Here is a 16,583-nt window from a genome sequence, read left to right as displayed (position 1 = left end):
TTTATAAAGGACTCCATGAGAGATCAGAAATAATTTTAAAAGTTTAAAAAAAATCTAAATAAATGTGGAAAAATGTGAAACACAATGTAGTAAAAACAGCTGACCTGGAAAGCAGATTGAAGAGAAATAATTTAATAATCATTAGACCTGAAAGACAAACAACAACAACAAAAAAATATAAATAAAAAGCCTAGACATCATATTTCAATAAATCATAAAAGAAAACTGCCTAGATCTTTTAGAAACAGAGGGCAAAGTAAAAATTGGAAAAATCTACAAAGTACTTAATGAAAACTCCCAGGAATTTTATAACCAAAATGCAGAGCTCTCAGGTTGTGGAGGAAATACTACAAGCAGCAAGAAAGAAAGAATCAAGCTACCTAGAAGCCATAGTCAAGATCATAGAAAATGTAATAGCTACTGCTTTAAAGGAATTAAGAGGTTGAAATAATATTCCAGAAGGCAAAAATCTTACGCTTATAGCCAATAATAACCTACCTAATAAAACTGAGTGTATAACCCTCTAAGGTAATGAAATAAAGGACTTCCAACCATTCTTGAAGAAAAGAGCAGAGCTGAAATAAAAATCTGACATAGAAAACACAGGACTCAAAATCAGTATATAAAGAGAAATATGAGAGAAATTATAAAAATAGAAGATTAATTTGCTTATATGTCTTTCATGAAGGATGATACATGTAATCCCTTGGATATCTATCATCATCAGAGGTCTTGGAGGGACATACAGCCTATGCTTGGATAATCTCACAAGAAAAATGGAAAGGTGGAGAAATGGAATACACTGGGAGAGAGGTGAAGAGAAGAGAAGAATGGAGAAAATTTCCTCACGCACAAAGGGTTATGTTTAGGAGTACTATACCTTTCCCTGGAAGGGACAGAGAAAAGGTAGACATGAACTTCCCCAATGAGCTGAACTGATTATAAGAAGAATACACACACACACACACACACACACACACACACACACACACACACACATATATATATATATATGTATATATATATATATATATATATACATATATATATATATATATATGCACTTTTAGGTACAGAACAACATTGTACCCTCCTTAGATAGGAGAGAGAGATTAGAAGGAGAGCAGGTTACATTGTCAAAAGCAAAATTGATTCTTAAAGAGTGGGCAGGAGGAAAAGAAAAGGAAAAGTATGAGAACAGGATGGAAGGAAATACATAGCAATCTAAATTATGAGTTTGAATGGGATGCACTCATAAAAAATGGAAGCAGATAGCAGAATTAATTAGAAACTAGAATCCAACAAGTTGTTTACAAAATAGCATGCCTGGGAACAGAAAGATATACATAGAATTAAAATAAGGGATTGAAGCATAACTGATTATGCTTCAGCCAAAATAAAAAGGGCAGGGATAGCAATTATAATCTCAGACAAGACAAAAGCAAAATAGACCTAAATTAAAGAGATTTTGAAAGAAAAATGACATTTGCTAAAAATTATCACAAACAATAGCAAATCATTCCCGTCCAAAATGACTGAAATAACTGAACAATAACAAAAACCACAAAGAAGCAAATATATATTCATCAAATGATATAGCATTTAAATTCTTAAGGAATAAACAAATTTCAGAAGAAAACTGACAGTATAATGATGAGGGACCTCAAATAACTCTCTAGATAAATCTACCATGGAATTATAAAAAAGTTAGATATAACAGACCTCTGTAGAAATCTGATTTGAAACAGAAAGAATTTACGAATTCCAATAGACTTGGGAAGGAAAGTGCTATCCACAATCAGAGAGAGGACTATGGAGACTGAATATGGATCACAGCACAGTATTCTCACCTTTGTTGTTAATTTTTTTGCTTATGGTTTTTTTTTCTCATTTTTTTCCCTTTGGATCTTGTTAGGATTACAAGGTGATAACTCAGATTGTCTAAGCAATTCTCTGGCTTGGAGTTTGAACCTAGTTTGCACCTTTAGACTTCTGAGTGGGAGTTTACAAATTTGAAGGAGTTTGCACCTTTGGGGGGAGTTCTGAAGAGGAGTTTACACAACCTTTAAAAGGAACAAGTTCATTGGTTGTGGGAGTTCCCACAGGCACCTGGGAGTTCTCACAGGCCCGTTCTCTTCAAGAATAAAAGAGGGCAGCACTGGGTCTGGAGAGCAGTCTAGGCTGGGAGAGTGAGTTGAGACGGTAGTCTGGAAGGATAACTTAGAGATGACCGGACCTTTACAATTTGGCGCCCAACGTGGGGCAAGGACTTTTGCTTATCCTGACAAGGACTTATTCTGAGCCCTTCAGAGGAGCTAGCCTGGACCTTGACAGGATCTGATTTGTCTTGCATAGCATGATAAATATGGAATTACATTTAGAAGAGTTGCACATGTTTAACCTACATTGGATTGCTTGCTGTCTAGGAGAGAGGGAAGAAGGGTAGGAAAGGGAAAACACAATTTTTTTGCAAGGATGAATGTTGACAACTATCTTTGCATGTACATTGGAAAATAAAAACCTATTATTACCAAAAAGCAACTATGTATTAGGCATAAAAATTTCACAAACTGCAGAAAAATAAAATGATTTTCTGACTACAAACAATAAAAATAATAATAAAGGATCTCTAAAACAAATATTTAAAATTAAATAGAAACTAAATAAGAATCCTAACAAATGAGGGGAATCACATGACAAATCATAGAAACAATAACTTGCCATTAAAGATAATGACAATTGTGAAAGAACAAATCAAAATTTATGGAATGTAGCTAAAGCAGTACCAGGGAAATTTTTCTACTTTTAAATACATGTGTCAATAAAAAGAAAAAAAGAGCATATCAATGAATTGGGCATGTAACTAAAAATAACTAGAAAACCAACAGAATATATCAAATAGAAATCTCAAATATCAAAGAAATGATTAACAAAGTTGAAAGGAAAAACAACACAACCACTTCAAGACCCCCCCACAAAATTTTTTTAAACAACACTATAAAATATATATAAGCCATTAGTTAACCTGAGGTAAAGAAAGAAGAAAACTAAATTACCAGTATCATGAGTAAAGTGAACTTACAACCAGTGAAGAAAAAGAAAAAGCAATTATTAGGAGCTACTTTGCCCAATTTTATGCCAATGAATCTGACAACCCGATGGATATTTATGAATCATGTTGGTAGAGAAAAATCAGAGCAAAAGGGAAAAGACATGGGAGAGATAAAAAAACAACAGAAACAAAAGAAGTGAATGTAGCATTTGTTGATTTGGATTCAGTTTCCACAGTTCTTTTTCTGGATGCAGATGACATTTTCTGTCCAAAGTCTATTAGGATTGCTTTGGATCACTGAACCTCTGAGAAGAATCAAATCTTTCATATCTGATCATCACACATTGTTGCTATTATTTTATACAATGTGTCTTTGGTTCTACTTGTTTTGCTCAGCATCAATTCATGTAAATCTTTCCAAATCTTTCTAAAATCAGCTTGATCATCATCGTTAATAGAACAATAATATCCATTGTCTGCATGTACCACAACTTGTTCAGCCACTCCTCAATTAATAGACATCTACTCATTTTCCAGTTCTTTGCCACCACTAAAAAAACTGCTCCAAACATTTTAGTACATAGGGGTGCTTTTCCTTTCTTTGTGATTTTCTTGGGATACAGATCCATTAGTGGCACTGCTGGGTCAAAGGGTATGCACAGTTTTATAACCCTTTGGTCAGTTCCAAATTGATCTCCAGAATGGTTGGATCATTTCACAATTTCTCCAACAATGCATTAATGTCACAGTTTTCCCACATGCCCTCTAACATTTATCATTTTTTTCCTGTCATTTTAGCCCATCTGAGAGGTGTGAGGTGATACCTCAGAGTTGTTTTAATTTGAATTTCTCTAATTAATAGTGATTAAGAGCATCTTCTCACATGACTACAGATGGTTTTAATTTCATCAACTGAAAATTGTTTATATCCTTTGACCATTTATCAAGTGAGGAATGACATATTTTTATAAATTGGACACAATTCTTTAGATATTTTAAAAATTAGACTATCAGAAACAATGGCTATAAAAATATTTTCCCCCAACTTTGTACTTCCCTTTTAATCTTGGTTCCATCGGTTTTGTCCTGATGGATATTTACAAAAAATAAATTGTTCATATTGGAAGAAGAGGAAATAGAATACTGACTATCTTAGGAAAAGAAATTGAACAAGTCATAAATGAAAAAACAACTCCCAGGACCAGAGAGATTCACAAATGAATTCAACCAAACAAAAAATAATTAATTCTAACACCATATAAACTATTTGAAAATAATTGAAAAAGAAGGAACCCTACCAAATTCTTCCTATGACACAAATATGGTTTTGATAGCTAACTCTGCCAAAACAGAGGGGAAAACCTATAGACCAATTTTCCTAATGAATATTGATACAAAAATTAAACAGAATACTTGCAAAGACATTGCTGTAACATATCATAAAGATCATATCCATATCTAGGCAGAACTTATACCAGGAATACCGGTTCTGTATAAGGAAACCATAAGCATAATTGGCTAGATTTATAACAAAAATCACATTATTTCAATGGATGCTAAAAAAGCTTTTGACAAAATACAATACCCATTCCTATTAAAAACAATAGAAAGCATAGGAATAAATGAAACTTTTCTAAAATGATAAATAGAATTTCTCTAAAACCAAGACAGTATTATTTTTTAATAGGAACAAACTAAAAGCATATACAATAAGATTGGGTGTAGCAAAGATTCCCATTATCACATTATTCAATAGAGCATTGGAAGTTCTAGTTATTGCAGTAATAACAAACACAAAAAAAGAAATTGAAGTAATAAAGCATAAAAAAAGAAGAAATAAAACCATCATAGTTTCAAGATATAAAATAAACCTATATAAATCATTCACACTTCTCTGAATTCCCTATTGGGAAAGATAGCAAAATTCCATTTAAAATAACTACAGATAGAGTAAAATAATGGGGAACCTACCTGTTAAGACACACAGTAACATATGGACACAATTACAAAATGCTCTTTACACACATAAAGGCAGCTCTAAATAATTAAACCAATTAAAATAAAAATGAGTATACTTCCAAAATTAAATTTCTTTTTTCAATGCCATATCAAACTTCCAAAGTATAATTTCATACAGCTAGAAAACATAACATGTGGAGAAATAAAAGTTAGATATTATCAAGGAAATCAATGGAAAAAAAAAAGGAAGGGTTAGGGCTGGCTATACCTCACCTCAAACAATATTGCATAGCCATAATCTTGAAAACAATTTATTACTGGGTAAGAAAAAGAATTTTTTCAAGATAACTCACTGGTCATAAAAACATTCTTTTTTCTTTTTTTTTTTTTCTTATTTTTCCTATTTATTTAATATTTTATTTTTTCCCAGTTACAAGTAAAAATACATTTGTTTTAAAAACTCTGAGCTCCAAATTCTTTCCCTTCCGCCCTCTCAAAATATTCTTTTCCAACAACACTAAAGGTGAATCTAGACCACATCATTAGATGGTCAATACTGAAATCAGACTGATCTTATACTTTGTAGCCAAAAGTAGAGAAACTACAATCAGTTAAATTTAAAACAAAGAACTGAATCTGACCATGTAGCACACACTGAGCTTCTTTCTTATTGCAAAATTTAGATTTAAATTGAAGAAAGTAGGGAAAACCAGCAGACCATACAGGTGTGACCTTAAATAACATCCCATATGAACATGAAGTAGAGAGGATGAATAGAGTTAAGAAATTAGATCTGGTAGATGGAGTGCCTGAAGAGCTACAGAGTTGTTTGCAATGTTGTACCGGAAGCAGCAGCAAAAAAAAAAATGCAAAGAAAGAGAGCAAGAAAGCAATTTGATGGTCTGGTGAGGCTTTATAAATAGTGGAAGAAAGAAGAAAAGGAAGAGAAAGATATACCCAACTGAATGCAGAATTACAGAGAATAGATAATCAGAAGGTTTTCTTTAAAAGAGCAATGCAAAGAAATGGAAGAAAACAACAGAATGGGACAGACAAAACCCCAAGAAAATTAGAGAAATCAAGGGAAAGTTTCATGTAAAAATGGTAGGAATTTAACAGAAGCAGAAAAGATTGAGAAGGTGGCAAGAATGCACACAATACAAGAAAAATCTTAACATCACTAATACCCACGATGATCTACTGATCTAGAGCCAGACACCCTGGAGAATTAAGTCAAGTGGGCCTTAGGTCTGCCAAGTAATGAGGACAATGGATGTAATGGAATTCTAGCTGTGCTATTTAAAATCCTTAAAGATGATGCAGTTAAAGTGCTGCACTCAATATACAGCAAATTTGGAAAATGTACCAGTGACCACTGGATTGGATAAAAGTTCCTGTCCCATCGCTAAAGAAGGGCATTGACAAGGAATGTTCAAATTGCTAAACAATTGCTCTCATTTCACATGCCAGCAAGCTTATACTTAAGATTCTGCAAGTTAGGCTTCAGCTATATGTAAACTGAGATTTGTTAGAAGAGTAAATTTGCTTTTGAAACAACTAGAAACCAAAGTGCTGTCAATTGACGAATTCCCAGAACTAGAAAAAAAAAATTGACACCTGTTTCGTTGAATGCATTAAGGCCCTTGACTGTGTGGATCACAACAAAATGTGAGAAATCCTCAAAGAAATGGGAGTATCAGATCATCTTGTCTGCCAGACACATCTGCCAGAAACAACTAGGTGAAGAACAACATCTCACACTACATACCAAGTACGTATCAAATTGGTACAATACACACACAAACACACATAATAAAGAGTGACAACATTAACAAAAAGTAAAGTGTTGAAGAAATTACTTCATATAAATGGAGAGGGATGATTTCAGGGATAGACAAGAGATAGAGGGACTCAGGAAGTAAAATGGACAATTTTGATCATCTAAAATTAAAATGCTCTTTGGCAGAATGAGGAAGAAGGAAACAGTAAAACCATTAAATAAAACCAAAGACATCAATGAAACCTTTTTTTTTTTTTAAAGGAAATTGAGAGCCCTGATTGGAGGAACAAGACAAGCAATTGTTTTTAAAAAATTAAGTATGTTGAATGGGACATTTTAGATCCTTATAACTAAGAATTACGTGATAACCATACTGGGATCCAATGAAAGTGGAAATACCAAGAGACATGTCTATTACTAGCACACTTGGCAAGATATTGAACTTTTGTGATTTTTATGATTTATTCAATCATGCACTCACGTGGTCTATATGGAGGCATGGGTTGTCATCCCCCTTTTGACAGCTTTCTCTACTTAGTGGCAATGGGGTGGCACTATAAATAGAGCACTGGGCCTGCAGTCAAATTTGATCTCAGACACGTCCTCATTATGTGACCCTGGCCAAATAACTTAATGCCATTTGCCACCATTCCCTGGACTGTAGAATAAGGAAAATAACAGCACCTACCTCCCACAGTGGTTGTCAGAATCAAATAAGATAACTATAAAGTGCTTAGCATGGTGCCTGGCACATAGTAAGTACTATAGAAGTACTAGTTGGGATGATGAGGAAAATGATGATGATAAAAGAGGGGCCATATTTTCAAGACCTCACATGGTACCAGTTTGTGGGTTTTTAGGCCCAGATTTAGTCATGTGATCCCACGCAAATTGAATATCAACCTATGCTGATGACCATAATGAGGAGATCATGCCTAGAATGTGCCATCTTCATAATATGTTAAATTCTTTTAAAAAAGGCACCAAAAAGTCTTAGACATTTCTCAGGCTGTGAATTGACCTGCATCAAAGTGATAGACAATTTTTCTCCAAAATGATTGACATTTCCATGAGAATAATTAAAGACTTCAGTAAAAAGTTAGGGGTAAATAGACCAAAAAGTAATTGGAAACTGAATAATCTCATCTTAAAGAATGACTGGGTGAAAGAGCAAATTATAGAAACAAAACAATTTCACCCAAGATAATGACAATGATGAGACATCATATCAAAATCTTTGGGATGCAGCTAAAGCAGTAATAAGGGGAAATTTTATATCTTTAGAGGCTTATTTGAAGAAAATTGAGAAAGAGAAGATTAACGAATTGGGCTTACAACTTAAAAGGCTAGAAAAAGACCAAATTATAAACCCCCAACCAAAAATTAAACTTGAAATACAAAAATTAAAAGGAGAAATCAATAATATTGAAAGTAAAAAAACTATTGAATTAATAAATAAAACCAAGAGTTGGTTTTATGAAAAAGCCAATAAAATAGATAAACCTTTGGTAAATTTGATCAAAAAAAAGAAAGAGGAAAATCAAATTGATAGTCTTACAAATGAAAAGGGGGATCTTTCCACCAATGAAGAGGAAATTAGAGAAATAATAAGGAGTTACTTTGCCCAACTTTATGCCAATAAATTTGATAACTTAAGTGAAATGGATGACTTCCTCCAAAAATATAGGCTCCCTAGATTAACAGAGGAGGAGATAAATTGCTTAAATAGTCCCATTTCAGAAAAAGAAATAGAACAAGCTATTAATCAACTCCCCAGGAAAAAATCCCCAGGGCCAGATAGATTCACATGTGAATTCTACCAAACATTTAAAGAACAATTAGCCCCAATGTTATATAAATTATTTGAAAAAATAGGGGATGAAGGAGTCCTACCAAACTCCTTTTATGACACAGACATGGTACTGATACCTAAACCAGGTAGATCGAAAACTGAGAAAGAAAAGTATAGACCAATCTCCTTAATGCTAAAATCTTAAATAAGATATTAGCAAAAAGACTTCAGAAAATCATCTCCAAGATAATACACTATGATCAAGTAGGATTTATTCCAGGAATGCAGGGCTGGTTTAATATTAGGAAAACTATTAGTATAATTGACCATATTAATAATCAAATTAATAAGAACCATATGATCATCTCAATAGATGCAGAAAAAGCATTTGACAAAATCCAACATCCATTCCTACTAAAAACTCTTGAGAGTATAGGAATAAATGGACTATTCCTTAGAATAATCAGGAGCATATATTTAAGACCGTCAATAAGCATAATATGCAATAGAAATAAACTGCAACCTTTCCCAGTAAGATCAGGAGTGAAACAAGGTTGCCCACTATCACCATTACTATTCAATATAGTACTAGAAACGCTAGCCTTGGCAATAAGAGCCGAGAAAGAGATTCAAGGAATTAGAGTAGGAAATGAGGAAATTAAACTATCACTTTTTGCAGATGACATGATGGTATACTTAGAGAACCCTAAAGACTCTGCTAAAAAGCTACTAGAAATAATTCAAATTTTCAGCAAAGTGGCAGGATACAAAATAAATCCACATAAATCCTCGGCATTTTTATATATCACTAACAAAATGCAACAGCAAGAGATACAAAGAGAAATTCCATTCCAAACAAATGTTGAGAGTATAAAATATTTGGGAATCCATCTACCAAAGAAAAGTCAGGAATTATATGAGAAAAATTACAAAACACTTGCCACAAAAATAAAATCAGATTTAAACAATTGGAAAGACATTCAGTGCTCTTGGATAGGCCGAGCGAATATAATAAAGATGACAATACTCCCCAAACTAATCTATTTATTTAGTGCTATACCAATCAGACTCCCAAGAAACTATTTTAATGACCTAGAAAAAATAACAACAAAATTCATATGGAAGAATAAAAGGTCGAGAATTGCAAAAACTCAGAGGAAGGTGGTCTAAGTGTACCTGATCTAAAGCTATATTATATAGCAGCAGTCACCAAAACCATTTGGTATTGGCTAAGAAATAGACCGGTAGATCAGTGGAACAGATTAGATACAAAGGACAAAAAAGGGTACATCTATAGCAATCTAATCTTTGACAAACCCAAAGATTCCAATATTAGGGATAAAAATTCATTATTCGGAAAAAACTGTTGGGAAAACTGGAAATTAGTATGGCAGAAATTAGATATGGATCCACACTTAACACCATATACCAAGATAAGATCAAAATGGATCCATGATTTAGGCATAAAGAGGGAGATAATAAATAGATTAGAGGAACAGAGGATAATCTACCTCTCAGACTTGTGGAGGAGGAAGGAATTTATGACCAGAGGAGAACTAGAGATCATTATTGATCACAAAATAGAAGATTTTGATTACATCAAACTAAAAAGTTTCTGTACAAATAATACTAATGCAAACAAGATTAGAAGGGAAGTAACAAATTGGGAAAATATTTTTAAAAACAAAGGTTCTGACAAAGGTCTCATTTCCAAAATATATAGAGAACTGACCATAATTTATAAGAAACCGAACCATTCTCCAATTGATAAATGGTCAAAGGATATGAACAGACAATTCTCAGAGGAAGAAATTGAAACTATATCCACTCACATGAAAGAGTGTTCCAAATCACTACTGATCAGAGAAATGCAAATTAAGACCACTCTGAGATACCACTACACACCTGTCAGATTGGCTAAGATGACAGGAACAAATAACGATGAATGTTGGAGGGGATGTGGGGAAATTGGGACACTAATACATTGCTGGTGGAGTTGCGAAAGAATCCAGCCATTCTGGAGAGCAATCTGGAATTATGCCCCAAAAGTTATCAAACTGTGCATACCCTTTGACCCAGCAGTGCTACTACTGGGATTATATCCCAAAGAAATACTAAAGAAGGGAAAGGGACCTGTATGTGCCAAAATGTTTGTGGCAGCTCTTTTTGTTGTAGCTAGAAACTGGGAGATGAATGGATGTCCATCAGTTGGAGAATGGTTGGGTAAATTGTGGTATATGAAGGTTATGGAATATTATTGCTCTGTAAGAAATGACCAGCAGGAGGAATACAGAGAGGCCTGGAGAGACTTACATCAACTGATGCTGAGTGAAATGAGCAGAACCAGGAGATCACTATACACTTCAACAACAATACTGTATGAGGATGTATTCTGATGGAAGTGGAAATCTTCAACATAAAGAAGATCCAACTCACTTCCAGTTGATCAATGATGGACAGAGGTAGCTACACCCAGAGAAGAAACACTGGGAAGTGAATGTAAATTGTTAGCACTAATATCTGTCTGCCCAGGTTGCATGTACCTTCGGATTCTAATGTTTATTGTGCAACAAGAAAATGATATTCACACACATGTATTGTACCTAGACTATATTGTAACACATGTAAAATGTATGGGATTGCCTGTCATCGGGGGGGGGGGGAATAGAGGGAGGGGGGGTAATTTGGAAAAATGAATACAAGGGATAATATTATAAAAAATATATATATATATATAATAAAAAAATTTTAAAAAAAAGAATAATTAAAGACTCTAAGAACCTTCACATTTAAAGAATTTAATTAGGATAGAATAATTATTCAGAAAAAGGCTGGAATATGATAAAGATTGGCCACAGATGGGGTCAGCAGTGGGACTGAAACCTGGATCTTCCCTACACAAAGTCCATTCCCACACACTGCCTCTTTAGACATGAAAAGGGCTGCACAAGGCCAAGATCAGATAGAGTGAAAGGAGGGAGAGTAAAGGTCCCAGACTGGTGGGGATTTCAGAGGGAAGGCTCAGACTGGTGGGGATTTCAGAGGGAAGGCTCAGACTGGTGGGGATTTCAGAGGGAAGGCTCAGACTGGTGGGGATTTTAATTTTTGACCACTCACCTCAGTCATCTTGCTGGCTACTACTCTCTAAGTGCAAGTCCCTTCCAGAAAGTTACCTTGAAGAACATGTGGAAGTATTCAGAAAATATTGGGTTGAACACAAAATATTCCTTAGCTGCAGGGCTCCTTCAGGAACCACTATACCTTCAGAGAGAGAGGCTTTGAGAAGATTGGAAAACTATCCTGACCCGCTCCCCAGACATCCAACTATTATCTGTACCTAGCCAGGGCTTCATGTGGAATACATCTTTGGTGAAACTCAGAATACTAGGAAGCCCGGGAATGGAAAGAAAAGGGGGGGGGGGAGGAATGGGCTGGGAGAAAGAAGAGTAGAAGGGTGGAAGAGGGAAAGGGTGGGGGAGAAAACGCACGCGAGAGAGGGGCGTCCGCGCTCCGCCCAAGGCCCCCGGGCACCAGCCGAGGAGCGCCGTCCAGCACCGATCTCTTCGGCCTGGGCCCGCCGCAGCCACCAGGCGGGTCTCGGCCTTGGCCCAGGGGGCGCGGAGCCCGCTTTCCATGTGGCCAATGGACAATTGCGGGGGGGGGGGGGGGCAGGGGCAGGGAGGGCGACGTCCCCGGGATCTCATTGGTGAGAGGAGAGCTGAAGAAGGGGGAGCGGTCTTCTCGAGGGGGGGCGGCACGCCTGTGCCCTCTCTGCCACCAGGAGACTCCCGAGGAGTGGAACCTGAACTTCCCGTAGCCGGGGTTAATGAGAGGGACTTCCTTAGGCTCTTCTCGCTGTCACAAGGAGGGGATGCTGGCCAGAGCCCAGGCGGAAGGCCAAGGGCCCCGCCCACAGACCCGCACCCTTCCCTTCGCCCGCTGCTGCCCCGGGGTCTCCCGGAACGGGGGAGCCCCTCAGTTTCCTCATGCGGAAAACGGGGCAGGCAAGCATGCCGCTCCCTCCTACTTGGCAGGGTGCTTGGGGGGGTTCCTCACAATCCCTCGGGATTTTCCCGCGGATCTAGATGATGTGGGGGATGAATGGACTCATAACCCAGGCTCCTCACAGCTGCCTCTTCTGGCTCGGGAGCCAGAGCCTGACCCGCAGCTGGGAAGGATCAGTTCTTGGCGAGTTCTCCGTGTCTGTCAAAGCTTGTAGAACCTGTCCCTCACAGAACCCTGGTCCTGTCTGTCCCCCCCCAAGCAATGACCCCGGGGATTTCCCCGACCACTTACCAAGCGTTCCCACAGTTCTGAGAACACCCGGGCTCTCGTGGGCAGCCACTGGGGCCCTGCCCCGGATCGTCTTGTACTCCGCCTTGCCCTCCCTTGGCACTCAGGATTCGGGGATGAAACCTCTCCCTTCCTGCATCAGGAGCAGGCCCCCTGCCCGAGAACGTCCAGCTGGGGGTCCCCCCTCGGATTCGGTGCTTAAGAAACCCTCTGCCTGCTTCGTGCAGGCCCCAGACCCACAGATCAGAGACCGAGACGGCAGCAATTGCATCAGCACGAGAGCGGGGATGAAAAAGACACCTGGACACCCTGTGGAGCTCCATAAAGGCCAGTGCTCGGGCTGAGCATCTTCAGTCTTGCCCTCCCTAGGCCTTTCCTCCCGCTGCCTACAGTCTCCAGGGTCCCCTGTTCTCGGATATAGAACCCTGAAAAGCTTTTCCTTCTGCCCCGAAGCTGGCAAATGCGCACCAGAGCGTCTGGGCCCCGAGGACTGCTTGGGCAGCGAGCGGGCTCCGCTCCGTCTTGGGGTTCTGGCTCCCGTCTTGGGGTTCTGCCTCCCGTCTCCGTGCCCCTCAGCAGACCGTTCTGCCCCAAGTCGTCCCCGGCCTCCCACAGGACAGAGCCGATGGCCTTTCCCTCTCCAGGTTTCAGGTGCTAAATGCCTCCCGTGTGCTGGCCGCCGCGTCCTTCCGCTTCAGTCTCTCTCCCGTCCCATCACCAGTTCCCCAAGGCCAGTCCTCCAGTCCGTTCCCTCACATAACACGACCCGGTCTGAACTACTGCCCAAAGTGCCCGAGAACCTCGTGCCCTTACTCACGCTCTCCTCCGGGCTCTCCTCGCCCTCATTTCCAGCAGGAGGCTCACTCGGGCCCTCCTCGGGTCGCGGCAGCCTCCGCTCCAAGCCGTGCCGTGGCACCCCACGCCTACCGAGTGAGGTCCGAGCTTTGTGCCCGGCCTCGGCTCCCCGCGGGACGGGGTCCTTCTCCTCTGGGTCTCGCCGCACAGAGCCCACTCCCTGTTCCAATCAGAAACAGTCCGAGCCCACTCCCTGTTCCAATCAGAAACAGTCCCTCTGGGCAGCAAGCGCTCTAGGCCTCCCTCCCCCCTTCACAACTGACTGGCCCTCCCTCCCGACCCCGGAATCCCGTGCCACTCGCCACGTTTCTACGCATCTTTTAGAGGCCGAGTGGCACGGCCCCTTGTCCAGAAGCCATGACGGGCCATGGCCAGAGGGCCTTGGCCTCCTGGGATCTCTGGGCCTGTCCCCTAGGCTTCTCCTGTGGGACTGCTGCCTTCTTTCTGCCCGTCGTCGCATGTGCCCAGGAGGCCTGAGAGCTCCCTGAAGAAGGGACCCAAGCTCCTCTCCATCCTTTCCCTCTTTCAGCTTCTCGGGCAAGCCTCGGAATCCTTGGTGCATTTAGAAATACCGTAGGTGCCCACCTCCTCCTCCTCCCGCCTCCTCCCGCCTCCTCCCCTGGCATCTGTCCTGCTGCCCCAGGCTGTCACCCAACGGAGGGAGGGAGGGAGGCTGTGAAGCCAGAGGGTGACCTCCTCCGAGATGGCCATTCAGGCTGCCCTGCGCACACGTGGCCCACGGGTGTTGGGGATCCCAGGTCTGACGCTGTGAGGGACCCCAGAGGCCAGCCACTGCAGTGCCCTCTCGTCACCGAGGCAAAGGAAGGTGCAGACAGACAACCAAAGTCCCCTGGGCAGGAAATGCCAGAGAGACGGATTTGGCCTCGAGTCCGGGTTAAGGTGAGACTGGGAGGCGGAAGCTTCAAGGAAATTGCCATTGGGGAAACTGAAGGGAACAACAGCTTTACCACCATTCTGTGCTGTAAGCAGGCGAGGAGAGACACCCGTGGGCACACACAGACATGCCACACAGTCATACCATACACACAGTCACACCACACACACACAGTCACACACACCCAGTCACACACCCAGTCACACCACACACACATGCACACACAGACACGCCACACAGTCATACCATACACACAGTCACACACAGTCACACTACACACACACAGTCATGCACAGACACACAGTCCCACAGCAGGCTTGATCCTTCTCCAGAGCTCTCTCCCGCCACCAGCTCCCAGCTTGGGACCCTTCTCCTCTCCAGGCCCAAGGGATGCTGGCTCTCCAACTCGGGCTTGCCGCGATGCACCCCCTTTCTCCCGCTGCCCCCTCCTCTCCCTCATCTTTCCCTCCTCCATGATCCTCCCCCGCCCCTCCCCGCCCCCTCCCCGCGACCCTGGGCTCAGAAGGACCATTGCACCCACAACAATTGGCTAATGAATTCCCCTGAGGATTTGGGGCGGAAACGTGGCCAGAGAAACTGGGTGGCTACAGATTCCCCCTCCCCCATCACCACCAGAACGTCTGACACGCAGACCCCCGCCCGCTGTCCCACCCCGCCCTTCCCTTCCGAGCAGGCAGGCCCGGGGAGAGATACCGCCTAAGCCTGAGGCAGATGGCGCCAAGGCGAGACCCTCATCCCGACGCTGGGGGCTCGGCTGCTTCCCACGTCCTTCCCAGGGTGTGTCACCCCACACCTCAGCAGGCAGCGCGGGCCGGGCAAGAAATGCCGCAGGAGAGAAGGCAAAATGCGCTGGCCAGGGAGGCAGTACTCCCGGGCACCCTTGGCACCGCCCCCAGCCCTGACTGACAGAAGCACCGCCCCCAGCCCTGACTGACAGAAGCACCGCCCTGACCCCGGACTGACAGAAGCACCGCCCCCAGCCCGGACTGACAGAAGCACCGCCCCCAGCCCGGACTGACAGAAGCACCGCCCCCAGCCCGGACTGACAGAAGCACCGCCCCCAGCCCGGACTGACAGAAGCACCGCCCCCAGCCCTGACTGACAGAAGCACCGCCCTCACCCCGGACTGACAGAAGCACCGCCCCCAGCCCGACTGACAGAAGCACCGCCCCCAGCCCGGACTGACAGAAGCACCGCCCTCACCCCGACTGACAGAAGCACCGCCCCCAGCCCGGACTGACAGAAGCACCGCCCCCAGCCCGGACTGACAGAAGCACCGCCCCCAGCCCTGACTGACAGAAGCACCGCCCTCACCCCGACTGACAGAAGCACCGCCCCCAGCCCGGACTGACAGAAGCACCGCCCCCAGCCCGGACTGACAGAAGCACCGCCCTCACCCCGACTGACAGAAGCACCGCCCCCAGCCCGGACTGACAGAAGCACCGCCCCCAGCCCGGACTGACAGAAGCACCGCCCCCAGCCCTGACTGACAGAAGCACCGCCCCCAGCCCGGACTGACAGAAGCACCGCCCCCAGCCCGGACTGACAGAAGCACCGCCCTCACCCCGACTGACAGAAGCACCGCCCCCAGCCCGGACTGACAGAAGCACCGCCCCCAGCCCGGACTGACAGAAGCACCGCCCCCCAGCCCTGACAAGCCCCTCCCTGGCCTTGTACCCCTAAGTGTACTCCTTGTACCCCTGGCTAAGGGCAAGATTTCCACTGAGGCCTTCTCCTCATTTCCAGCTTGGGGGGTGGGGCGAGAAGGCTCCGTCTGCGAAGGAGCTCTGCTGAGGCTCGCTGCCACCTCCCGCCACCTCTTGGGCCTCTGGGCCCCCAGGATGACAGTCACACACTGTCCCGGTAGCCATTCCTTCAGGCAGGCCAGGGTCGGGATCGTAGGTGCCCCCTCCGCCCGTCGGGGCTCTCTCCTCAG

Source organism: Sminthopsis crassicaudata, chromosome X (genome assembly GCF_048593235.1).
Source record: "Sminthopsis crassicaudata isolate SCR6 chromosome X, ASM4859323v1, whole genome shotgun sequence".
Lineage (NCBI taxonomy): Eukaryota > Metazoa > Chordata > Mammalia > Dasyuromorphia > Dasyuridae > Sminthopsis > Sminthopsis crassicaudata.
The sequence above is the reverse complement of the archived record's forward strand: the minus strand, read 5'-3'. Positions refer to the sequence as shown.